Raw genomic sequence first — 26264 nt, forward strand, 5'->3', positions numbered from 1 at the left:
GATCAACCTCCAGTACTGAGTCACCAGTGATCAGCCTCCAGTACTGAGTCACCAGTGATCAGCCTCCAGTACTGAGTCACCAGTGATCAGCCTCCAGTACTGAGTCACCAGTGATCAGCCTCCAGTACTGAGTCACCAGTGATCAACCTCCAGTACTGAGTCACCAGTGATCAGCCTCCAGTACTGAGTCACCAGTGATCAACCTCCAGTACTGAGTCACCAGTGATCAGCCTCCAGTACTGAGTCACCAGTGATCAGCCTCCAGTACTGTGTCACCAGTGATCAGCCTCCAGTACTGTGTCACCAGTGATCAGCCTCCAGTACTGAGTCACCAGTGATCAGCCTCCAGTACTGAGTCACCAGTGATCAGCCTCCAGTACTGAGTCACCAGTGATCAGCCTCCAGTACTGAGTCACCAGTGATCAGCCTCCAGTACTGAGTCACCAGTGATCAGCCTCCAGTACTGTGTCACCAGTGATCAGCCTCCAGTACTGTGTCACCAGTGATCAGCCTCCAGTACTGAGTCACCAGTGATCAGCCTCCAGTACTGTGTCACCAGTGATCAGCCTCCAGTACTGAGTCACCAGTGATCAGCCTCCAGTACTGAGTCACCAGTGATCAGCCTCCAGTACTGAGTCACCAGTGATCAGCCTCCAGTACTGAGTCACCAGTGATCAGCCTCCAGTACTGTGTCACCAGTGATCAGCCTCCAGTACTGTGTCACCAGTGATCAGCCTCCAGTACAGTGTCACCAGTGATCAGCCTCCAGTACTGAGTCACCAGTGATCAGCCTCCAGTACTGAGTCACCAGTGATCAACCTCCAGTACTGAGTCACCAGTGATCAGCCTCCAGTACTGTGTCACCAGTGATCAGCCTCCAGTACTGTGTCACCAGTGATCAGCCTCCAGTACTGAGTCACCAGTGATCAGCCTCCAGTACTGAGTCACCAGTGATCAGCCTCCAGTACTGAGTCACCAGTGATCAGCCTCCAGTACTGTGTCACCAGTGATCAGCCTCCAGTACTGAGTCACCAGTGATCAGCCTCCAGTACTGAGTCACCCTGTACCCACCGTGCTGTAACGAACCTGCTGAACCCAGCCTGCTGTACCCAGCCTGCTATAACCAGCCTGCTGTAACCAGCCTGCTGTACTCAAACCTGCTGCACCCAGCCTACTGTAACCAGCCTGCTGTACCCAGCCTGCTGTACCCAGCCTGCTGTACCCAGCCTGCTGTAACCAGCCTGCTGTACCCAGCCTGCTGTACCCAGCCTGCTGCACCCAGCCTGCTGTAAGGAGCCTGCTGTACCCAGCCTCCTGTAACCAGCGTGCTGCACCCAGCCTGCTGTAACCAGCCTGCTGCATCCAGCCTGCTGTAAGGAGCCTGCTGTACCCAGCGTGCTGCACCCAGCCTGCTGTAACCAGCCTGCTGCATCCAGCCTGCTGTACCCAGCCTGCTGTACCCAGCCTCCTGTAACCAGCCTGCTGCACCCAGCCTGCTGCACCCAGCCTGCTGTAACCAGCCTGCTGAATCTAGCCTGCTGTACTCAGCCTCCTGTAACCAGCCTGCTGCACCCAGCCTGCTGTAACGAGCCTGCTGTAACCAGCCTGCTGCATCCAGCCTGCTGTACCCAGCCTCCTGTAACCAGCCTGCTGCACCCAGCCTGCTGTAACGAGCCTGCTGTAACCAGCCTAACACAGCCCAACCAGTTCCACGCACCATCACTTGTGGTCCACTTTCATGACTGCTTTAAAAATCATATAATTTAAATTTTACATAATTTATTCCTTATCAATGTCTTCATCTTTCCCGCTCACTGATAACAACATGTGGCACCACCGCCCCAGGGTACACGTGGCACCACCGCCCCAGGGTACATGTGGCATCACCGCCCCAGGGTACATGTGGCACCACCGCCCCAGGGAACATGTGGCACCACCGCCCCAGGGTACATGTGGCATCACCGCCCCAGGGTACATGTGGCACCACCGCCCCAGGGAACATGTGGCACCACCGCCCCAGGGAACATGTGGCACCACCGCCCCAGGGTACATGTGGCACCACCGCCCCAGGGAACATGTGGCACCACCGCACCAGGGAACATGTGGCACCACCGCACCAGGGAACATGTGGCACCACCGCCCCAGGGAACATGTGGCACCACCGCCCCAGGGAACATGTGGCACCACCGCCCCAGGGAACATGTGGCACCACCGCCCCAGGGAACATGTGGCACCACCGCTCCAGGGAACATGTGGCACCACCGCCCCAGGGAACATGTGGCACCACCGCCCCAGGGAACATGTGGCACCACCGCCCCAGGGAACACGTGGCACCACCGCACCAGGGAACATGTGGCACCACCGCCCCAGGGAACATTTGGCACCACCGCACCAGGGAACATGTGGCACCACCGCCCCAGGGAACATGTGGCACCACCGCCCTGGAACCACCACGAGGGGAGGCAGCAGGAGGGGAGGCAGCAGGAGGGGAGGCAGCAGGAGGGGGAGGCAGCAGGAGGGGGAGGCAGCAGGAGGGGAGGCAGCAGGAGGGGAGGCAGCAGGAGGGGAGGCAGCAGGAGGGGAGGCAGCAGGAGGGGAGGCAGCAGGAGGGGAGGCAGCAGGAGGGGAGGCAGCAGGAGGGGGAGGCAGCAGGAGGGGAGGCAGCAGGAGGGGAGGCAGCAGGAGGGGAGGCAGCAGGAGGGGGAGGCAGCAGGAGGGGAGGCAGCAGGAGGGGAGGCAGCAGGAGGGGAGGCAGCAGGAGGGGGAGGCAGCAGGAGGGGGAGGCAGCAGGAGGGGGAGGCAGCAGGAGGGGAGGCAGCAGGAGGGGGAGGCAGCAGGAGGGGGGGCAGCAGGAGGGGAGGCAGCAGGAGGGGAGGCAGCAGGAGGGGAGGCAGCAGGAGGGGAGGCAGCAGGAGGGGAGGCAGCAGGAGGGGGAGGCAGCAGGAGGGGGAGGCAGCAGGAGGGGAGGCAGCAGGGGGGGAGGCAGCAGCAGGAGGGGAGGCAGCAGCAGGAGGGGAGGCAGCAGCAGGAGGGGAGGCAGCAGCAGGAGGGGAGGCAGCAGCAGGAGGGGAGGCAGCAGCAGGAGGGGAGGCAGCAGCAGGAGGGGAGGCAGCAGCAGGAGGGGAGGCAGCAGCAGGAGGGGAGGCAGCAGGAGGGGAGGCAGCAGCAGGAGGGGAGGCAGCAGGAGGGAAGGCAGCAGGAGGAGAGGCAGCAGGAGGGGAGGCAGCAGGAGGGGTGGCAGCAGGAGGGGAGGCAGCAGGAGGGGAGGCAGCAGGAGGAGAGGCAGCAGGAGGGGAGGCAGCAGGAGGGGTGGCAGCAGGAGGGGAGGCAGCAGCAGGAGGGGAGGCAGCAGGAGGGGAGGCAGCAGGAGGGGTGGCAGCAGGAGGGGAGGCAGCAGCAGGAGGGGTGGCAGCAGCAGGGGAGGCAGCAGCAGGAGGGGAGGCAGCAGCAGGAGGGGTGGCAGCAGCAGGGGAGGCAGCAGCAGGAGGGGAGGCAGCAGCAGGAGGGCAGGCAGCAGGAGGGGAGGCAGCAGGAGGGGAGGCAGCAGGAGGGGAGGCAGCAGGAGGGGTGGCAGCAGCAGAAGGGGAGGCAGCAGCAGGGGAGGCAGCAGCAGGAGGGGAGGCAGCAGCAGGAGGGGAGGCAGCAGGAGGGGAGGCAGCAGGAGGAGAGGCAGCAGGAGGGGAGGCAGCAGGAGGAGAGGCAGCAGGAGGGGAGGCAGCAGGAGGGGAGGCAGCAGGAGGAGAGGCAGCAGGAGGAGAGGCAGCAGGAGGAGAGGCAGCAGGAGGGGAGGCAGCAGGAGGGGTGGCAGCAGGAGGGGAGGCAGCAGCAGGAGGGGAGGCAGCAGGAGGGGAGGCAGCAGCAGGAGGGGTGGCAGCAGCAGGGGAGGCAGCAGCAGGAGGGGAGGCAGCAGCAGGAGGGGAGGCAGCAGCAGGGGAGGCAGCAGCAGGAGGGGAGGCAGCAGGAGGGCAGGCAGCAGCAGGAGGGGTGGCAGCAGCAGGGGAGGCAGCAGCAGGAGGGGAGGCAGCAGCAGGAGGGGAGGCAGCAGCAGGAGGGGAGGCAGCAGCAGGAGGGGAGGCAGCAGCAGGAGGGGAGGCAGCAGCAGGAGGGGAGGCAGCAGCAGGAGGGGAGGCAGCAGGGGGGGAGGCAGCAGCAGGAGGGCAGGCAGCAGCAGGAGGGCAGGCAGCAGCAGGAGGGGAGGCAGCAGCAGGGGAGGCAGCAGCAGGAGGGGAGGCAGCAGGAGGGGAGGCAGCAGGAGAGGCAGCAGGAGGGGAGGCAGCAGGAGGGGAGGCAGCAGGAGGGGAGGCAGCAGCAGGAGGGGAGGCAGCAGCAGGAGGGGAGGCAGCAGCAGGAGGGGAGGCAGCAGGAGGGGAGGCAGCAGCAGGAGGGGAGGCAGCAGGAGAGGAGGCAGCAGCAGGAGGGGTGGCAGCAGCAGGGGAGGCAGCAGCAGGAGGGGAGGCAGCAGCAGGAGGGGAGGCAGCAGCAGGGGAGGCAGCAGCAGGAGGGGAGGCAGCAGGAGGGGTGGCAGCAGGAGGGGAGGCAGCAGCAGGAGGGGTGGCAGCAGCAGGAGGGGAGGCAGCAGCAGGAGGGGTGGCAGCAGCAGGAGGGGAGGCAGCAGCAGGAGGGGTGGCAGCAGCAGGAGGGGAGGCAGCGTGGCAGCTGACTGATCCACCTTCACACAGCTGGGGACCACACATTCACAACTCCTCCTGGGTTTACCCAGAGTATATCTGGAGGATACCTGGAGAACACCTGAATTATACCTGCGGTACACCTAGAGAATACATACAGTATACATGCATTATACCTAGAGAACACCTGGAGTATACATAGAGAAGACCTGGAGTATACCTATCTTGAGGTTATCTTGAGATAATTTCGGGGCTTTAGTGTCCCCGCGGCCCGGTCCTCGACCAGGACTCCACCCCCAGGAAGCAGCCCGTGACAGCTGACTAACACCCAGGTACCTATTTTACTGCTAGGTAACAGGGGCATAGGGTGAAAGAAACTCTACCCATTGTTTTTCGCCGGCGCCTGGGATCGAACCCAGGACCACAGGATCACAAATCCAGCGTGCTGTCCGCTCGGCCGACCGGCTCCCTAGGGAACACATGGGGTATACCTTCATACAATAATTCCTATACCCCTTCAGGTATATGAATTATTGGAGTTGTTCTACTTCCCGACCCCAGCCCGGGGCCAGGGTTGACTTGTGATAACTTGGTCCAACAGGCTGTTGCTTGGCGCGACCCGCAGGTCCCCCTAATGCCCATCTTTCCCTTACACCAATGATAACAGCAGGGGTGTGGGGTCACTCCCACAACAGCAGGGGTGTGGGGTCACCTCCCACACCAGTAACAGCAGGGGTGTGGGGTCACTCCCACACCAGTAGCAGCAGGGGTGTGGGGTCACTCCCACAACAGCAGGGGTGTGGGGTCACTCCCACAACAGCAGGGATGTGGGGTCACTCCCACAACAGCAGGGATGTGGGGTCACTCCCACAACAGCAGGGGTGTGGGGTCACTCCCACAACAGCAGGGGTGTGGGGTCACTCCCACACCAGTAACAGCAGGGGTGTGGGGTCACTCCCACAACAGCAGGGGTGTGGGGTCACCTCCCACAACAGGGGCGTGGGGTCACTCCCACAACAGCAGGGGTGTAGGGTCACTCCCACAACAGCAGGGGTGTGGGGTCACCTCCCACAACAGCAGGGGTGTGGGGTCACTCCCACACCAGTAGCAGCAGGGGTGTGGGGTCATTCCCACACCAGCAGGGGTGTGGGGTCACCTCCCACAACAGCAGGGGTGTGGGGTCACTCCCACACCAGCAGGGGTGTGGGGTCACCTCCCACAACAGCAGGGGTGTGGGGTCACCTCCTACAACAGCAGGGGTGTGGGGTCACCTCCCACACCAGCAGGGGTGTGGGGTCACCTCCTACAACAGCAGGGGTGTGGGGTCACCTCCCACAACAGCAGGGGTGTGGGGTCACCTCCCACAACAGGGGTGTGGGGTCACCCCCCACAACAGGGGTGTGGGGTCACCTCCCACAACAACAGGAGCGTGGGGTCACTCCCACAACAACAGGAGCGTGGGGTCACTCCCACAACAACAGGGGCGTGGGGTCACCTCCCACAACAGGGGCGTGGGGTCACCTCCCACAACAGGAGCGTGGGGTCATCTCCCACAACAGCAGGGGTGTGGGGTCACCTCCCACAACAGGGGTGTGGGGTCACTCCCACACCAGCAGGGGTGTGGGGTCTTCATTCCCACAACAACAGAGGTGTGGGGTCACCTCCCACAACAGGGGTGTGGGGTCACCCCCCACAACAGGGGCGTGGGGTCACCTCCCACAACAACAGGAGCGTGGGGTCACTCCCACAACAACAGGAGCATGGGGTCACCTCCCACAACAGGGGCGTGGGGTCACCTCCCACAACAACAGGAGCGTGGGGTCACTCCCACAACAGGGGTGTGGGGTCACCCCCCACAACAGGGGCGTGGGGTCACTCCCACAACAACAGGAGCATGGGGTCACCTCCCACAACAGGGGCGTGGGGTCACCTCCCACAACAACAGGAGCGTGGGGTCACTCCCACAACAACAGGAGCATGGGGTCACCTCCCACAACAGGGGCGTGGGGTCACCTCCCACAACAACAGGAGCGTGGGGTCACTCCCACAACAACAGGAGCATGGGGTCACCTCCCACAACAGGGGCGTGGGGTCACCTCCCACAACAACAGGAGCGTGGGGTCACTCCCACAACAACAGGAGCATGGGGTCACCTCCCACAACAGGAGCATGGGGTCACCTCCCACAACAGGGGCGTGGGGTCACCTCCCACAACAACAGGGGCATGGGGTCACCTCCCACAACAGGGGCATGGGGTCACCTCCCACAACAGGGGAGTGGGGTCACCTCCCACACAATAATCACCACTAACATAAGACACTGTAAGACGCGGGCACCGGTTATAACGGGAGAGTTAGTGAGACAACTGACCGCCCCCCCAGACACCTGTGATGGAGGTGGTGGAGGAGGAGAGGCCCTATGACTGTCCTCACTCTGTCCAGACCTGCTGGCCTTCCCTCACACTAACCTCATTACCTCCTTCCTCCGCCACACACATACTCACACAAGTGCTTGTGGAAGCCTCCTCCATCCCCTAAGTGGAATACACTTAGACAAGTAATTGTGGAAGCCACCTCCATTCCCCAAGTGGAATACACTGGTATTTAAACTGTCACTAGCATGGACCAGACTGCCACCCAAGAGGTGTCCAATACTGGCAAGTGAACACAGGGTTAGCTAAATGCAGCTAGGTAAATAAGTAATTATCAAGGGAAGGCACCAAACCAGGAAGGCTATGTATCACCACCAAATGTGTGGAGTAATCAGAGGGAGTAAATATCACCAAGGATGCCAATATGAGAACAGAAACACATAAGACGAACGATATCAAAAGTATCCGATTCACCAAGAATACTATCGAGGGACAAGTGACCGCGGGGGGCGGTCTTGCCGAGCAAGACACACGCTCGTCCTGCAAGTCGAGACATTCAACAAGAATGTGCACAACCGTAAGAGAAACAATGCTATTTGGACAATAAGAGGCAGGGGGGCGCTCCATTAAGTGACCGTGAGTTAAAGGTGTATGGTCAATAAATGACCTAGCCAGAGCCGATTCCCACCGCCGGTTACGGTGGTAGGAGGAAGGCCACAGGCATACATGACTCTTAATAGTGCACAGATTGTTACCAGTAACAGAAGACCAACAACCCTGCCAACGGGCAAGGTTGGAGGAATGAAGAACTGGGTAAAAGTCGGAATAAGGAATACTTTTACGGGAGATGGGACAAGTGTGGATAGCTTCCTTAGCAGCAGCATCCGCATGCTCATTTGAAGAGACACCAACATGGCTGGGAACCCAGCAAAACTCTACCGACTTAAATTTACTGGAGATAAGAAACAACCAATGTTGAATCTCGATGACCACCAGGTGGATCGGATTAAAGCTCCGCAAAGCCAAGAGGGCACTACGAGTCAATTACCACCACAAAGGAGGATTGACAATGAGAAAGCAGGAGATGAAGAGCATAGAGAATAGCATAAAATTCTGCTGTGAAGATGCTAGTCTCCGGAGGAAACATCAGAGGTCCGCGGTTGTTCAACGTCCTCCCAGCGACTATAAGAAATATTGCCAGAACAACCGTGGACATCTTCAAGAGAAAACTGGACGGTTTTCTAAGAGAAGTTCCGGATCAGCCGGGCTGTGGTGGGTATGTGTGCCTGCGGGCCGCTCCAAGCAACAGTCTGGTGGACCAAACTCTCACAAGTCGAGCCTGGCCTCGGGCCGGGCTTGGGGAGTAGAAGAACTCCCAGAACCCCATCAATCAGGTATCAACCTGGTATCAACCAGGAAGGCGACACATATAAGTGGGGTCAAGAAAAACAACAGAGTAGTCCACACCGTCAGCAGACTTAGACCCATCGGTGAAGATGGAAACGGAATGGGAATGTGAAGAAAAGTGCTCAAGGAAAAGGCGTTTCAGAACTGTAGGAGGGGATAAAAGCTTTAGTGATGCGGGTCAGGGAAGTTCAAAACTTGGAAAGGGGGACCCTCCACGGGGGCAAGGATGGAAGAATACGAGGAGAAACATTGTAATATGAACCAAAAGAGAATCTTGTGAGACAAACGGACAGAAAGAGGAAGGTGGTGAAAAGGAACAGGAACTACAGGAGGGGTAAAAGTCAAAGTACGACAGAGGTGATAGTGAGGATGCTGTAAGGACTGTACAAGATAGCGAAGACAGTAGCGATTACGACGGTCCTGGAGAGATAGGAAGCCAGTGTCAGTGTTCAAGCTGAGGGTAGGAGTTGAACGAAAGGCACCGGAGCCGAGGCGCAACCCAGTATGGTGCAAAGGATCAAGACGGCGAAGAGTAGAAGGAGAAGCAGAAGAGTATGCAGGACAACCATAATCGAGTTTAGACAGGACGAGAGAGGAGTACAAATAGAGGAGTGTGTGCCTATCCGCTCCCCAAGAAGTATGGGACAAAACCTTAAGTAGGTTAAGGGCCTTAGAGCATTCAACTCTGAGGTAAGAGATATGGGGCAACCAAGACAAACGAGTGTCAAAGATTAACCCCAAAAGCTTCGCGGAATCTTTGTACACAAGGGGATGACCATAAAGTGACAAAGAAGGATGAAGGACATGTTTTCGAGTAAAGTCATAGCACAAGTCTTAGTTACAGAGAACTTAAAGCCATGATTGGTGGGCCAAGACGACACAGCATCAATTGCAAGTTGAAGCCGCCGTTGAAGGAGAGGCAAATCATCACCTCGACAGCAAAGAGTAAGATCGTCGACATAAAGAGCAGAAAAGATGTCAGAAGGAAGGGAGGAATGCCAGAAGGGAATAGAGTGGACGGATGCATCAAAGATGGTGTCATCAAAAAGGAGGAGGGCGCGAGGAAGAGGCAGAGAGGAGAGGTCAGTGAGAGTAGCACGGAGGGTGAATAGGTTCCATGGTGCGGTAGGAGAACAGTGCCAACAATGGCATTTAACTGAGCGTTTTTGGAGACCCGAACAGGGGTCTTCCCAATGCAGAACAGTGCGGCTAAGCGGGTAGCTGCATCTGGTGAAGGAGCACCGACGACACATGTACCTAAACGGGTGGTGTTAAAAGTAACAGAGGAATCCACCGAATCAACAAGGTGTTTATGGAACAAGAAATCGTCAGGAGGTGTAGAATCCAGAGATCAAAGTATTTAGCCCACGAAGCAGGATCAAACAAGGCTGGGTACGTATTAGTATGGGAAGGGGTCGTGCGAGTGTGGCCGTGGCAGGGACCGCGTTGAGAACCCCCAGAGAGAGAGGGGTTAAAAGGTGCAGTAGTCACAATGAGAGACTGAGCCGTGCCAGGAGAAAAGGTGGTCACCGCTTGGGGTGTATGGTTCGACTCAACCACAGAGGAGGGAGGGGAGCTGGGGGGAGTAGTCAGGAGGGTCAAAGGAGGAGCTAGGTCTGGGCCCAAAGTAGTGGGGGGCTACAGAGCCCGGTCTCCCAACACAGTGCACTTTTTTTTTTTAGAAAACAGTCTAGTTTTCTCTTGAAGATGTCCACTGTTGTTTTGGTAATATTTCTTATGCTCGCTGAGAGGATGTTGAACAACCATAGACCTCTGATGTTTATAAAGTGTTCTCTGATTGTGCCTATTGTACAATCACCACCCCTGAGACAACCTACTCACAATCAACAATTATCGCCACTCCTAACACAACCTACTCACAATCATCAACAATCATCGCTACCCCTAACACAACCTACTCACAATCATTGCCACTCCTAACACAACCTACTCACAATCATCAACAATCATCGCCACCCCTAACACAACCTACTCACAATCATTGCCACCCCTAACACAACTTACAATCATCAACAATCATGCCACCACTAACACAACCTACTCACAATCATCGCCACTCCTAACACAGCCTACTTACAATCATCGCCACCCCTAACACAACCTACTCACAATCACCGCCACCCCTAACACAACATACTCACAATCATCAACAATTATCGCCACCCTAACACAACCTACTCGATGTGAGCCTTAACTTGTATATATACACTGGCTGCCTGTCTCCCGACACAATGAATTATTACTATTATTTTCTTTTCTCACAAAAACAGATTATGTTTAAAAACTCAAAAACTCAGGTACGATCAGCAATAATAAGATGCCACATTTACACTGGATGGCACTTAATTTAGTAGGATAGGTAGGTCTAAGACGGATAATGGTGTGCTAGACATACTCATATAGATGAAAAAAACATACTTATTACTCTAAAATATATCAAAATAACGAAATTGTATTATCTGCAGTATGCCAGGCGTCTCCTGGGAACAGTTTTCTTTATTGCTCGGTAATCAAGAGAAAACCTAAAATAAAGGGCAGACTATTATAAATGTCAAGATAAGCGAGGGGGTGTTATCCTACACCACAGGTACAGGTGTAATGGGGAGAGGCAGCGGGGGTGTGGGGTTACAGAGAGACCAGAGCACCGCCGGGTACCCCTTCCACTTCTATGTAATGGTTATCTATGTAACCGACAAGAGTATAGACAACATGATTACATTTGCTGTATGTGAGAGCGTACAGCACCTACACTTAGGACCAACAAGGACATGTTGCAGTGAAGAACAATTACAATTTGCTTCACCATTTATTTGTTACAAGTGATTGTTTAAGCGCAGCCTCCTACTACAATGTTCTTTCACCTAAGCTAGGCCACCAAGCTTTAAGCAATTTATAAGCTTATTAGCTTATCTATTAGCTTATAAGCTTATAGATTCTGCTAGAATTTACCTACTTAAAATTATCTGTTAGATTAAGGACCTGCCCGATACGCTGCGCGTACTAGTGGCTTTACAAGACTGTAAATACTATGCTATGTATTCTCACAAACCCAATGTACCTTCTTGTATATAAATAAATAAAATAAAATAAAATAAGAATGATTCCTATCCGTCGGTAAAGACTATATCACAACCTCATTTATCGTCTATATGAGAGGGTTGCGGGGGTTGAGCTTCGGTTCTTTGGTCCCGCCTCTCAACTCACAATCAACTGGTGTAAGAAGGCTTTAAGCCTTCGCATTTGGGCATGATCAAATACCTTGTATATTTGAACATTAACCTCATTATTCAGTTCAAGAACTGAGGTGGTGGGCTGTCGGCTCAGGCCCCCCCCCCCTACGAGGAGGGGTAGTGCTAACAAGTGGGAGTGCTAATTAGATAAAGTGTTGCTAGTTTGTCTTCTTCATTGGGGAGTTCTTTTGCTCTTTTTGGACATAGGTCACAATTTTCATCTGATTGTGGTCTGTTTTGCTTTGTCTATCTTTCTGGGTGCTTCCCCGGTCATGGCAATCATGACATACTTTATATATAAAGTGCTCATAGGCCAATGCTCCCTGCACCTCTCTGAGGGAGTCAAGTTCAGGCTTGTGGTTCCTGGTAGGCATAAGGACTGCTGTGACTGATGATCCCAAACTAACATAGCACAGATCAGTTCGGATAGCTTCAGGGAGCCGACAGAGCTCCCCACAGAAAAGGCCTTTGACAACCCACACAAGAGGTTGTTTTGGAAACGGAACATGCTGGAGGGGTGACAGGGAGACTTCTGACAATGATGACAAATTTTATAACTGACAGAAAGATGAGGGCAGTAATCAGACAATGTATCTGACTGATAGAGTGTTACTCACGGAGTACCACAGGGTTCAGTTCTTGCACCAGTAATGTTCGTCATCTGCATAAATGATCTACCAGAAGGAATAGAGAATTATATGAACATGTTTGCGGATGAAACTAAGATACTGGGGAAGATAGGAGACGCAGACGATTGTCATGCCCTTCAAATGGATATAGATAAAATAGGTGCATGGAGCAACATGTGGCAAATGGAATTCAGTGTGAATAAATGTCATGTTATGGAATGTGGAATCAAAGAAAATAAACCACACACAACTTATAAATTGTGTTGAAAGGAATTTAAGAACTAATAAAGAATAAGATCTAGGGGTGGCTTTAGAGTGTAAACTGTCACCAGAGGAATGCATATAGAACATTTTGCGAGGAGCATATGTGACGCTTTCCAACTCAAGACTCTTTTTAGCTACATGGATGGTGAAATACTAAAGAAACTGTTCATGACTTTTGTGAGACCAAAATTGGAATATGCAGCAGTTGTATGGTGCCCATATACAGTATCAAGAAGCATATCAATAAACTGGAAAAGGAACAGAGGCATGCTAAAAAAAACGGCTTCTGGAACTAAAAAAACAAGAGTTACAAGAAGCTAAAGGCATTAAATATGCTAAAGCTAGAAAATAGAAGAAAAAAAGTGATATAATCACCACTTACAAAATAATAACAGGAATCGACCAAATTGACAAAGATGAATTCCTGAAACCAGCAACTTCAAGAACAGGAGGACACAGATACAAGCTAAGGAAACAAAGGTGCTGAAAAAATATTAGAAAGTTCTCTTTTGTAAACAGTGTGGTAGACGGTTGGAACAAGTTAAGTGAGAAGGTGGTGGAGGCCAAAACCTGTCAGTGCAGTAGTTTCAAAGTGTTATACGACAAAGAGTGCTGGGAAGATGGGACACTACGAGCGTAGCTCTCATCTTGTAACTACACTTAGGTAATAAATCATACAGCCCACCTCCTCAAAAAAATTGCATGGAAACTTTAAAAGGTAATTATTTGCAATGAGGCTCACCCCAGAATTAAGAAGGATGGCATGTGAAGAAAAACTAAAAGAGCAGGATCAAGCAGCTTGAAAAGAGGAGACAATAGACATGATAGACATAAGATACACAAGGAGACTTGTGTATCTGCTAAATTAGCAGGTTGTTGGAGCAGTAACTTTACCTTGCGATTACCTTGTGATTTCAGGACTCGATGTCCCCGGGGTACTGGAGTGGGGGGGGGGCCTGAGTCTTTTATATCTTAAACAGTACTCTGAAAACCATGCTCAGGGCATGGTTTTAAAAGTGTAAGAAAAAAAAGTTTTGAAAAGGGTTTTTGGTGCACATACAGAAAATATCAGATGTAATCCTTGCACATCCAGAGGGTTAATAACATGTAAAACAATTAATTTAAGGTAATTATCAGAACATGCTATGCCAGTATGGCTACAGGTATAGATCCATAGAATTTGGAAGAGCTACGAGGCCAAAAAGCTGGGATATGATGCCAGAGCGAAGAAAAGGTGGCCAAATACCTGAACAACTGGGGATCGCATATTCACCCTGGCAGAACTGAGGCCATGCCGTACAAACCAGTCTAAGTGGGTGGCCTATAGCCATCAAAGTAAAGATAAATACAATACACAGAACTTGGAATAAAAGAACAAAGATCAGTTATTATTTTTTTTAATTTATAAGCTAATTCAGTACTTGCATAAAATATTGAAAACATTGTGGATAAAATAAGGCACGGAAGGCACAAGGAAGCAAAAATACTTCATAACTCTCGTATATATTGGGAAACTAAAGAGTTTCCTGAAGCTGAAATCAGCAAATCATTGCTGAAGCTGATTTCATTGGAACAACTCTGTGAACACTACGAACAACACTAAACACTAGTACGATACTTTAATGTTTTTTCTTTTTTTCTTTTGGCCTGTGGCCAGATACTGAATCCAGTTAGGTTTAGTTTAGGTAAGAGTTTGGTTAGGCTAGTCAGCATGTCAGCTTTATCAGTCAGCTTTAGTCTAGTCAGCTTTATACTGTAATATTATTATTGAAATTGCTATAAGGTAATGTATACAAATATTTTTGTATTCTTGTGCAATATATTAAATTATCCTATATCAAAACATCTGAATTAGGCTACACACATTATGCAGTTCTGTACATTATATTCTAGGATAATACTTTAATTGTTTATCTATGGGCTGCATTATTCTCTAGGATATATTATACAGTGATTCATTTTTATACAAGCAACAAAATTAATCTTGCAGTCCTGGAACATACCTGGAGAGGGTTCTGGGAGTTCTTCTACTCCCCGAGCCCGGTCTGAGGCTAGACTTGAATTGTGATAACTTTTGTACTGTATTCATCTCACAGATTTAACAACTACTGTATACAGTTCAGAATATTGCATTTTACAATACTATAATTACTTTTTGTGAACAACAAACTTTTAACATTTGCTGCCAAAGTCAGACACATACCTCAATGTACAGTGTGTTCTGAATGCTATCAGGATCAGTTCAAAAATTTTAAAAATTGTTTCTTTCAGCTAACCATACTTTTCTCAAGTTTCTTGTCAGGTTAAGTTAGATTATATTAAAATAAATTATGTTCAATTCAGGGCCCAGGAAGGAGTTGAAAAAGGGCATTTATCAAAAAAGTATTGTGAACAGTTAAAAACTACTGTAGTTAGTACCAAGTATTCCAAGAAAAAATCTATAATAAAAGATTCACAATATGAAAAATCTCCAAACTGTATTTTATGTTACGGTAATTACTGGAAGAAAGTGCCAAGTCAGATGACTTCTGTATATAGGTATTTTCTGCTAAGTAAAATATCATCAGTGAATTTTCCTTCAGATTAACTAAATAGGTGTATATCTTGCCTTACAACCAAACTAACCTAATCAGCATTATAATCAAGTCCAGGAGTTACCACAATGTTGTAAAAATAATAAATGGTCAGATATCTTCAACCCTTATACATCACGGCAGCATTCATATAGAATGTTTGCATGTTTGGTTTAGTCTGGGACGAGATTCACAAAGCTTCAAAGATTCAAAGAAAAGAGATTCACATTTCATGTCCGCACACCCATAATGTACATGATAACACCCAGTGGCATGTGTTTGTGCAAAGCATTGCTTACCCAATAAAAATTATTCCTTCCCAAATTAAAATATCTTTATTTTGTTTACATATTATTTAATTAAATTGTATATAGCATTCTGCATTTTTTTTGGTCTCAGATATTCAAGCAGCATATGTCGCTTGAAAATCTGTCCCTCAAATACGGAACATTCCATAAGCAGTATCCTTCCTCTGCCCACTTATTAAATAAAATAATTTATTTATTACCGGGGAGGGTCCCGGTAGTACAGTTGGGTTCGTTTTCGACACACAACCAATAATTCCGGGTTTGAATGCCGGACAGGACAGAATTGGTAGGTACATTTTCTTTCACTTAATGCCTCTGTTCACCTAACAGTAAGTAAGTACTCAGGAGTTAGCCAGCTTGTTGTGGGGTTGCATCCTGGGCGGGGTCAGTAATTTGATCTTGGGGAGGACCTCGATAAAAGTCTTACGTGTACGAATACACTCTGGCTTCCTGTCCGCCGACATAATGAATTATAAATTATAAAATGATGTCTCCGCCAGACGTACGGTGAAAACAATTTAACTTGTGTTACTTCCCCTTTTTTCAAAACCATGTAAAAAAGATTTTGATCACTCTAATATACTGTACTATGGAAAGAATTCTGATGCTAGAATGTCCCCCTCATTATTATTTATCATCACTAAGTATAATCAATTTTGGTAGAAATTTGAACAATATAAGCATAGCATTCTCTGGGATTCAACCCCATTACTAGTAGTAGGGAAATTGTACACACCATTGTATATAGCCACCAACCATTACCATTTCATTAAATTCAATCATAAATTCATATCTGTAAATGATTACAGTATCTAAATTTGTTTGTTTATTCCTGTTTTCACAGTTTCATAGACAATTAGACTCATTATTATAGTACTTGAATGATGGCTTAAAACATTTTGAAATAATATAATATATTAATAATAATGGTAGAAACTATAAATGGTATAAACTCTATAATGGAATAAAATATAATTAACAATGGTATAAACTTTTTTGAATCTGCTAGATATTGTTTTTGAAAGAGATTGCATCACCGTGTGAAGTTCCTGTCCGTGTCAACACTCAACTTAAGAAATTCAGTTGACTTTAATCAGCAGCGATGTGATGCTGTGTGCATCTCTTTACAATCATTACCCTCAAGCTGAAAATGCAGTCACAGTGTGCAAAGACGTTATTTTTGGGCAGGTCTTCTGTTTTCAAATGATACAAATGTATGGAAAACATACTTATGGACATAAAGATTTGTTAAATTTGCAGAATTATTGCATGACCTTCAGAGATCACTGCACAAATAATAATAAATAAGTATGTTATTTTGCTGTGTTTTATTATATATTATTGTCCAATGCCAATATTTCTTATGTCCTCCAATTTTTTTTTTTTTAGGGGTTGTATTTTTTTGTTTTTTGTTTTTGTATTTTTCCTTTGTTTCTTATTTGATTCTTTTGTTGCTTCTACATCTTGGAGAATGCATACCCATCACTAAGTATGTGAAGTTAGAACGAAATTGGTCAACAAATAAATCAGGCACAGGTGGCAGAACTTGTGACTTTTAATTATTTTGGGCTGATTTTTGCACAAATTTTAAACTCTATTTTCTTTGTCTCTTTAGGGCATTTTATAAATTTTTGTGTCTAAATTTGGCGAGTATTTCAAATGCCACATTAACAATTTTTTTATAGTAAACTATACATACTGCCAAACTATATTCTAAAACATAAAAAATGAAGATCATATGCTCTTCTGGGTTCATAACAACACTAAATGAACAATTTGTGATATTTTAAATTTTTAAAGCTCATTTGAAAATCTGAAATTGTCAAATTTTAAAAACATTTTTATTTGGAGGGGGGTTTTGTTTTCTCATTATGTGGATGATCTATTAGGAAAAGTTGGGGCATTTACCATGTAGAGTATGTAAACAAAATTTAAGGCGTTTGGGGAAATTTTAGAAACTTGGTTCCCGTCCCCTTAAAATACTGTAACATTTTATGTTACTACTGTACTTTCTATTTTATGTTAAATAATTTTATTTTTTTATTAATATTCATACTTCAACTTCATCATAGATCTTAATTTACCATGGCATTTTTCATGACATGCCACTAATAACACCAAATGATAAGTTAATATATTAAGATTTAAAATGCATCATGAAGACTTCTTTTATTGGCAAAAGATGTCAAATTAGAAATGCGCAGAGTACCAAATTCTTAAGAGGCCTTAATGAATACGAGGAACACAGTAGTAAATCATACGTGTTCACAATACTGATTAACAATACTTGACTGCATAAATAATATATAAAAATTAATTAATGATGCCATATTACAACCTCCATAACAGAAATGAGACAGGGTAAAAAATCCCAGTAAGCCAGAGCATCAAAGCAACAGTTCGTACTGACTGTGGTTCTGCAGCAATGAGTCTGGCGTACATTATATCACAGGAATGAGCAAAAGAGTAAACTTCATTATGGAGTGAAAAATGAATGAACATAACCTTTACAGATTCCTGGGCATGGCTCTCACATGCCTCAGGATTGAGCATTGGTGCCTCGAAGTGCAGAGTCATATACTCTGGCTAACTCATTCTCCCTATTGCCAGTGGTGGCCAAACCAGGATGCCATGGAACACCTTTACTGCCCTAGGCTTTATGGCATGCACACAAGACACCCGTGTGGCATTCATCAGTTACATGTCCCCCTTCCCCCTTACAGTTCCCATTCTCTTAGATGGAGCTGTTGCAAGATAATTAAATAATATATATTTCTCAGCCAGAATCAATTCAGAAATCACCTCGATCAGTGTGAGAGATCTCTCAGTAGTCCCATCAGAGGACTGGGGATGGTACAAAAGACCAGATATGAGATTTTATGCTTCACTGGCCACTCCCCCCACACTTAGAGATTGTAAGGGGTTTCCAACCTTTTGGCCATTTCCCTTTTGGGCATTTCCCCCAAAATGGGCATTACCAATTTCCCCTGGGTAGTCAGGGCAACTCTGATCCTCCGGGTATTGTTACCTCTAGATCAAAAACAACAACAATCCTTACAAAACCTAAAGATTGTGAATACATTAGATGAAAAAAATTAGATGAGTAATGGCACTGCATTATATGAATAAACCTACCGACCCCATGCATTGCTGTAAAATATATATAAAACACTAAGCCTGGGCTAGTTCTCTTCCTTCCCATTTACAGTCATTAAAGTTTTAAATAAATGTAAATTTTTGGTCGTTCCCAACTATATACACGTAGTACATAATGCATAACATTCATCATTATGAATGCCACAATCACTACATGGGGGCCTCTAGGCAATGTGCAGTTCTTATATTCGATATGTTTTATTATATATGTGTGAGAGGAACTGAATTCAAGTAGTTTATGTCTGTGTGTCTGTGTAGTATTGTTGAGGTTAGAGCGCTCCTCCTCCTCCTCCCATGGGGAGGACGTGTGAAGAGACATGACTAGAGCTCATGAGGTGTCACGAGTTATACAGACATTTAAAAATGGGGGGTCTACAGGTGTCATGAGTCATAGACCTGGGAAATTAGGTCAAGAGGTGTCATGAATCATATAAACATGCCAGAACGGGGTCAACAGACGTCTTGATCATAGAGCCATGTGAACATGTGGTCAACAGGCGTCATGTGTAGTGGAAATATAATAGGGGTCAACAGGTGTCATGGAGACACGTGCGAGCACGTCAACAGGTGTCATGAGTCATGGAGACTTGTGAATGGGGTCAACAGGTGTCAAGGAAACATATGAGAGCGGGTCAACATGTGCCTTGACTGACGGAGATGTATGCTAGGGGTCAGCAGGTGCCACAGAGAAACACCAAGGGAAGGGTTAACAGGTGTCAAGAGTGACAGGAGAGGAGCCCCCGCCCCTGGCCTCACCCTCGCCACTCTTCCCTCGCCACTCACCTTTTGTCTGGAGCTTGGAGGCGGCGCTGCAGGTGTCGAGGGCGGCCTCCTGGGCCTCCTTCCTCACCTCCTCGCCACTGGCACAACATTCTCCACTATTTTCCATGACCACTTTTGAAACAAACAATTTTGTTTACCTACTTCCCAATGGACACTGAATTTAGCATATAATAATTATTATAAATGCCTTCCTCATAATTAAACATTCACTTATCAATATTATTCCATGAACATGTTAGAAGCGCCGGTGGCGATTAATTTTTACAGCGTAAAGCTAGATATTATAATAAGATGAACTAGAGGTTGATTAAGAAATGCGTCAGATCAAGCGGGAAGTTCAAGGTGTTGAGGACGGACCGTAGAGCACGGAGCCTCGCGCACTGGGGACTCCTCTAACTCGGCCTCCCTCCACACACGCTATTTACCTGAGTTTACCTGAGAGCCGCTGTCTCTAGTGACCTCAACGAGGACAGGAAGTCGGCGGCTTGTCTAAGGTCCCCACTCCCCCCTTCCCTTTGTCCTGATGATCTTATTTATTAGGATTCTAAATTACAGTAATGTTTTGGCATACAGCAATGTTTCGGTGGTAGGCGATTCCATGGTTCCAGACAGCTGCTACGGGCTGCTTTCTGGGGATGTGTGTGTGAAAATTAGGATTAAGGACCTGCCCGAAACGCTATGCATGCTATGCTTAACCTGACAACACCTTATCACTATCACTATTAATGTCTCAACAAACATGGACATAACACCCTCGGTTACCAATAAACTTACCTTTAGACTACACAACAAACTAGGAATAGGAAACCTCATAAATGCACTTCACAATATAAGCTGGGAACTTTAGTTTAGTTCATTTATTATGCACCCCATACCCATTTTGTGGGTGATAGTGGAAATTGTTACAGAGCCACATAATGGGTTCAGGGACTTTTTTTTGCGGAGAAATTCCTGCGCGGGCCCTAAACCTCTGGCTGGCCTACTAATTGTTGCTTATTTCTGTTTAACTTGGGTGGAGTGTGAGTATTTATGACTCGTATGGTCGTTTCAGTAAGATTTTGTCCCATGTGTTTAACAACTACATCTGTTCTGTTCAATCTAAGTTGAAATCTTAATGGGTTTGTAACTGTGCACTGTGTTAGCTAATGTTCCAGTGGTCTGTCGGGCATTTCTTCACAGTGCTGACATTTCCTCTGATCTTCCGGAACCTGTAAGCCTATTTCCCGAGCACATGGGTATCCACACCTGATGCGATGTAAGTGTACTTCTGTTGTTCTACTGCTCCCTTTCATCAAACTAAGTAGTTCGTAGTTGGTTGAATTCTTGTATCAACTAGTAGATCTTGATGTTGCAACTGCTGTGTTGTGGTACATCAGTTGCAATGATGTTGAGCAATACATCATCTGTATTGCTCAGTTTCTAATTACTTTTTTAATCTGTGCTATGTAAATGTCTACATTTCTTCTCTTAGTTGCAAGTTTTGCAGCTTCAGCTGCAATGTCATTTCCTATTATTCCCACATGACTTGGCACCCAGTTGATAAGTACTCGACGGCCTTGACGTTTGAGTGTTTGCATTAATGATATGACATTTGTGATCAGATGTATGTTATCACATATGTGTTCTTGTTGCAAGGTTTCAATGGCAGTTCTCGAATCTCTATGTATGATAACATGTTGTCGGTGTTCAGCAAGAGCATGTTCCAAAGCCTTTTGAATGGCTAGTATCTCTGTAAAGTCGAACACCCATTTGAGAGTCTCCAACTATTTACAGAATTTCCTGCTTTAACTGCAGCTCCGGTTTCTTGTCCCTGCTGGTCTACTGGTCCATCTGTGAAGTAAGTGAAGCTGTCGGATGCCAAGTTTGCTTCTATCTGCATCTATGCAATGTTACGTAGCAGATGAGGATTTGTCTCGTTCTTTTTTCTTTCAAGAGTCATAATCTTAAAGTCTGCTGGCGGAGATTTCCAAGGGGCTTGCATAACAAAGTCTGCATGTATTTCGTCAACACCCTTCTCAGTGATTGTGTTTGTTATATCGAATGTATTGATGGTGTTTATCGCACAATGGATCCACCTGTTGCTATTGGAGGCTCTTCTATCCCGAGTTAGTGCTCCAGTGATTATATCTTTAAGTGAACTGATTCTAGGTCTAGTCAATATCTTGGTCAGCATGCACGCAGCAATTCCTTTTTCTCTTATTTCAATCGACTTTAGCTTGGTTTCTAGTCTTAGGTTCAGTATTTTAGTCCATCTGGGAGCTCCTGTTATGACTCGCAATGCATCGTTTTGAATAACCTCAACGTTTGCCCACTGATCAGGAGAAAGAATGAGTAGTGCATGCGCTGCATAATATTATAGTTTGTGTTGGTGGTGTTGTCGTCGTTGTTCCTCCTTTACGGACAACCCAACCCACAACTCGGTAGAGTGCTTATACCTCACTAGATCACACTAGGCACTTCTGGCTCTTGGAGAGGGGCTCAACGTCACACGTTTAGGGGATGCGGCTCCAACACTTAGCCTCGTTGTCACGTGCACACACCCACTCGAGCCGTTGTGACTCCCCACTCTCTCCTTATGTGATATGATCTCCTCAATCCCCTTTACCTTACTAATCTTCCATCCTATCCTGTCCACAGCGGTGGTTCTTGGTTCTCTCTCTCTCTCTCTTCCTTTACTATTTCCTGGGAAGCTGCACTAGGACAAGGGCAAACACCAGCAAATTGGGATACATTTACTGGACAAAGCACATGCACAATACATATACACATTTAATAATAATGAATCCTATACTCTATACTATTACAATCAGGTTGCTCTCCAACACAATCAGAACTCTATCATCAGCTTATCAAGTGGTATCCTATCTTCTGATTCCCCACCTGATACTATCTACCTCTTCAAGTAAATCAAGTCTTATACTACAATGTTGCACCATCAGCAAGAGAATATATCTATAAACATGTACAAGGAAATCCAGCATTTAATGCAATAACATATATATATATATATATATATATATATATATATATATATATATATATATATATATATATATATATATATATATATATATATATATATATCAGTATAAATGTTCCTTGATACACAACAATGATCAATCGATCACTATCAGTCCTAGAACACATACATCTGTAGGTAATCCAGCCTACGATTGTAACTCTAAACTTCAGTATAAAACACTCCTTGACATAAGAATGCAAACAATCACTCACCTCTCACTGCGTCTTGCACGCTAATGACAACCAAACACTATCAACTCCCTACAAGTAATCCACCAGAACTTCCCTTCCACCTCTGGAAGTTCACTACCCTGATATCTTCAGGTCCCTCCGGGCTTAACTACCAGGATCCTTGCAGCTCCTCCAGGCTGCTACACCATGCAGTTTTCCTTGAGCAACTACGGTGCTTCACTCTTCTGCTGGGTTCCTCCACAGCTCTCTGGGCTGCTACACCATGAAGTTCCCTCGAGCAACTATGGTGCTTCACCACCTCTACAGAAGCACGTGACATTCCTCTTCACTGCTTCTCCTCACAGCTCGAGGTCCTCTCCTCCTTGGAGTCTCATCAACTACTCTCTCTGTGCTGGCTTCGAAGTTCTCAGCAACTTCTTCCCCAAACACAAACCACAGATTGTCTCGTCGAGGGCGCTCCTGCCTCTGACGGAGCCTGGCCAGGGCGTTCCACAGCCCACGAAAATGTCTCTGGGCGGCTTAATACTCTCCTCGTCAACCAGGACTCTAGACCACAACGTTCCCAGCTCGATTCTACAGCTGGCACGTCTGCATACTTCTCTTCTCTTGGAGATATATCACTAGGGGTTCCTTCCTGACGGGAGCTCAAACGGAGCGCGGCTTCCCCCTGCGATGTCTGGCCTCAAGTGAGGTCAAAGCCCTTCAGAAACGAGCCTCACGCCTCCAGCAAAATATCCACATCTCCTAACCAGTCATTTATCTGTTTTCTTCTTCACTGCCGATAATCTCAAATTGTTATTTAAATCCAACCAACTATTTTACATCGGTGTTATCGCCTCTATATTTCCTATACTTTCTAGTTAGGTCAGGCTTGTTGAATAACTCTCAAGGGGGAGACTCGTTTCTCCTGTAGGCTGAGATCATAACAATAATCAACTAGGGAATGAACGGCGTGTATGTTAAACATTCTTAATACTTTGTGTTCCGCTCCTAGAAGGAGCCCTGTGATTGTTCATTATATTCAGTCGTGGTGTTCCGCTCCTAGAAGGAGCCCTGTGATTGTTCATTACATTCAGTCGTGGTGTTCCGCTCCTAGAAGGAGCCCTGTGATTGTTCATTATATTCAGTCGTGATTTTGCTTTCTCCTTCATATAGTGAATATGCTTGTTGAATGTCATTTTAGAATCTATCCACACTGAGGTATTGATATTGTGAAACCCATTGAAAGTTAATGTAATGAATGTGTAGGTGCCTGTCTGGAGTGTCGCCGCCTAGTCTCATTGCCTTAGACTTCTGTGCAGATATTTTTAGCCCTAAAACACTGCATTCAGATGTTACTTTATCTAATGCACCTTGTGCTTTATTTAGAAGTGAAGGGCCTGTAATGACTAATGCTATATCATCAGCATAGCTTAGCAATTTAATGAAATGGGTCTGTAATTGCCAGGTTCTTTCGGCTTAGGAATCGGTATGATGTCTGCTTTCTTCCAAGAGGTCGGTAGTTTGCCTTGCTGCCAAGATGCATTGATGACGTCCAATTCCAGGTCTTCTTTAATTAATATACAGACCTACTCCTCCATTTGACCTAGTTTTTCTATCACATCTATATAAATTATAATTTGAAATCCAGATTTCACCATCCATGTAATCTTTTGTATGAGTTTCCGTGAATGCCCCAAATATTGAGTTTGACTCTAATAGGAGACCATTTATGAACTTAACTTTATTTCTTGACTTTGGCTTTAAACCTTGAATGTTTGCAAATATGAATGATTGTCCATGTTGTGTGTCACTTCTGGAAGGTTTTGGTAGTTCTCCCTCCTCTCTACCCTGACCCAGGGTGTGTTCTCTCTACCCTGACCCAGGGTGTGTCCTCTCTACCCTGACCCAGGGTGTGTTCTCTCTACCCTGACCCAGGGTGTGTTCTCTCTACCCTGACCCAGGGTGTGTCCTCTCTACCCTGACCCAGGGTGTGTCCTCTCTACCCTGACCCAGGGTGTGTTCTCTCTACCCTGACCCAGGGTGTGTCCTCTCTACCCTGACCCAGGGTGTGTCCTCTCTACCCTGACCCAGGGTGTGTCCTCTCTACCCTGACCCAGGGTGTGTCCTCTCTACCCTGACCCAGGGTGTGTCCTCTCTACCCTGACCCAGGGTGTGTTCTCTCTACCCTGACCCAGGGTGTGTCCTCTCTACCCTGACCCAGGGTGTGTCCTCTCTACCCTGACCCAGGGTGTGTCCTCTCTACCCTGACCCAGGGTGTGTTCTCTCTACCCTGACCCAGGGTGTGTCCTCTCTACCCTGACCCAGGGTGTGTTCTCTCTACCCTGACCCAGGGTGTGTCCTCTCTACCCTGACCCAGGGTGTGTCCTCTCTACCCTGACCCAGGGTGTGTTCTCACTACCCTGACCCAGGGTGTGTCCTCTCTACCCTGACCCAGGGTGTGTTCTCTCTACCCTGACCCAGGGTGTGTTCTCTCTACCCTGACCCAGGGTGTGTCCTCTCTACCCTGACCCAGGGTGTGTCCTCTCTACCCTGACCCAGGGTGTGTTCTCACTACCCTGACCCAGGGTGTGTCCTCTCTACCCTGACCCAGGGTGTGTTCTCTCTACCCTGACCCAGGGTGTGTTCTCTCTACCCTGACCCAGGGTGTGTCCTCTCTACCCTGACCCAGGGTGTGTCCTCTCTACCCTGACCCAGGGTGTGTTCTCTCTACCCTGACCCAGGGTGTGTTCTCACTACCCTGACCCAGGGTGTGTCCTCTCTACCCTGACCCAGGGTGTGTTCTCTCTACCCTGACCCAGGGTGTGTTCTCTCTACCCTGACCCAGGGTGTGTTCTCTCTACCCTGACCCAGGGTGTGTCCTCTCTACCCTGACCCAGGGTGTGTCCTCTCTACCCTGACCCAGGGTGTGTCCTCTCTACCCTGACCCAGGGTGTGTCCTCTCTACCCTGACCCAGGGTGTGTTCTCACTACCCTGACCCAGGGTGTGTCCTCTCTACCCTGACCCAGGGTGTGTCCTCTCTACCCTGACCCAGGGTGTGTTCTCTCTACCCTGACCCAGGGTGTGTTCTCTCTACCCTGACCCAGGGTGTGTTCTCACTACCCTGACCCAGGGTGTGTCCTCTCTACCCTGACCCAGGGTGTGTTCTCTCTACCCTGACCCAGGGTGTGTTCTCTCTACCCTGACCCAGGGTGTGTTCTCACTACCCTGACCCAGGGTGTGTCCTCTCTACCCTGACCCAGGGTGTGTTCTCTCTACCCTGACCCAGGGTGTGTCCTCTCTACCCTGACCCAGGGTGTGTCCTCTCTACCCTGACCCACGGTGTGTCCTCTCTACCCTGACCCAGGGTGTGTCCTCTCTACCCTGACCCAGGGTGTGTCCTCTCTACCCTGACCCAGGGTGTGTCCTCTCTACCCTGACCCACGGTGTGTCCTCTCTACCCTGACCCAGGGTGTGTCCTCTCTACCCTGACCCAGGGTGTGTCCTCTCTACCCTGACCCAGGGTGTGTCCTCTCTACCCTGACCCAGGGTGTGTCCTCTCTACCCTGACCCACGGTGTGTCCTCTCTACCCTGACCCAGGGTGTGTCCTCTCTACCCTGACCCAGGGCGTGTTGTTTTGGCAATGGTTTGTCCAGTTTTGGAAGTTATACTGGGGAGTGTGGTAGTCTCTGTGTAGTTA

The 26264-nt window shown here is 48.1% G+C and overlaps 1 protein-coding gene across 1 annotated transcript in view; it reads right to left on the reverse strand.

Annotated features, from left to right (window-relative positions):
- LOC123765891 (phosphatase and actin regulator 2) overlaps nucleotides 1–19523 on the reverse strand; it is a 568756-nt gene extending 549233 nt beyond the window's left edge. The window contains exon 1 of the mRNA XM_069337250.1: nucleotides 19371–19523. The gene's annotated coding sequence lies outside the window, so the exon portion shown is untranslated. The remainder of the gene's footprint in view (nucleotides 1–19370) is intronic.
- Between the last annotated feature and the right edge of the window lie 6741 nt (nucleotides 19524–26264).

Source organism: Procambarus clarkii, chromosome 37 (assembly GCF_040958095.1).
Source record: "Procambarus clarkii isolate CNS0578487 chromosome 37, FALCON_Pclarkii_2.0, whole genome shotgun sequence".
NCBI lineage: Eukaryota > Metazoa > Arthropoda > Malacostraca > Decapoda > Cambaridae > Procambarus > Procambarus clarkii.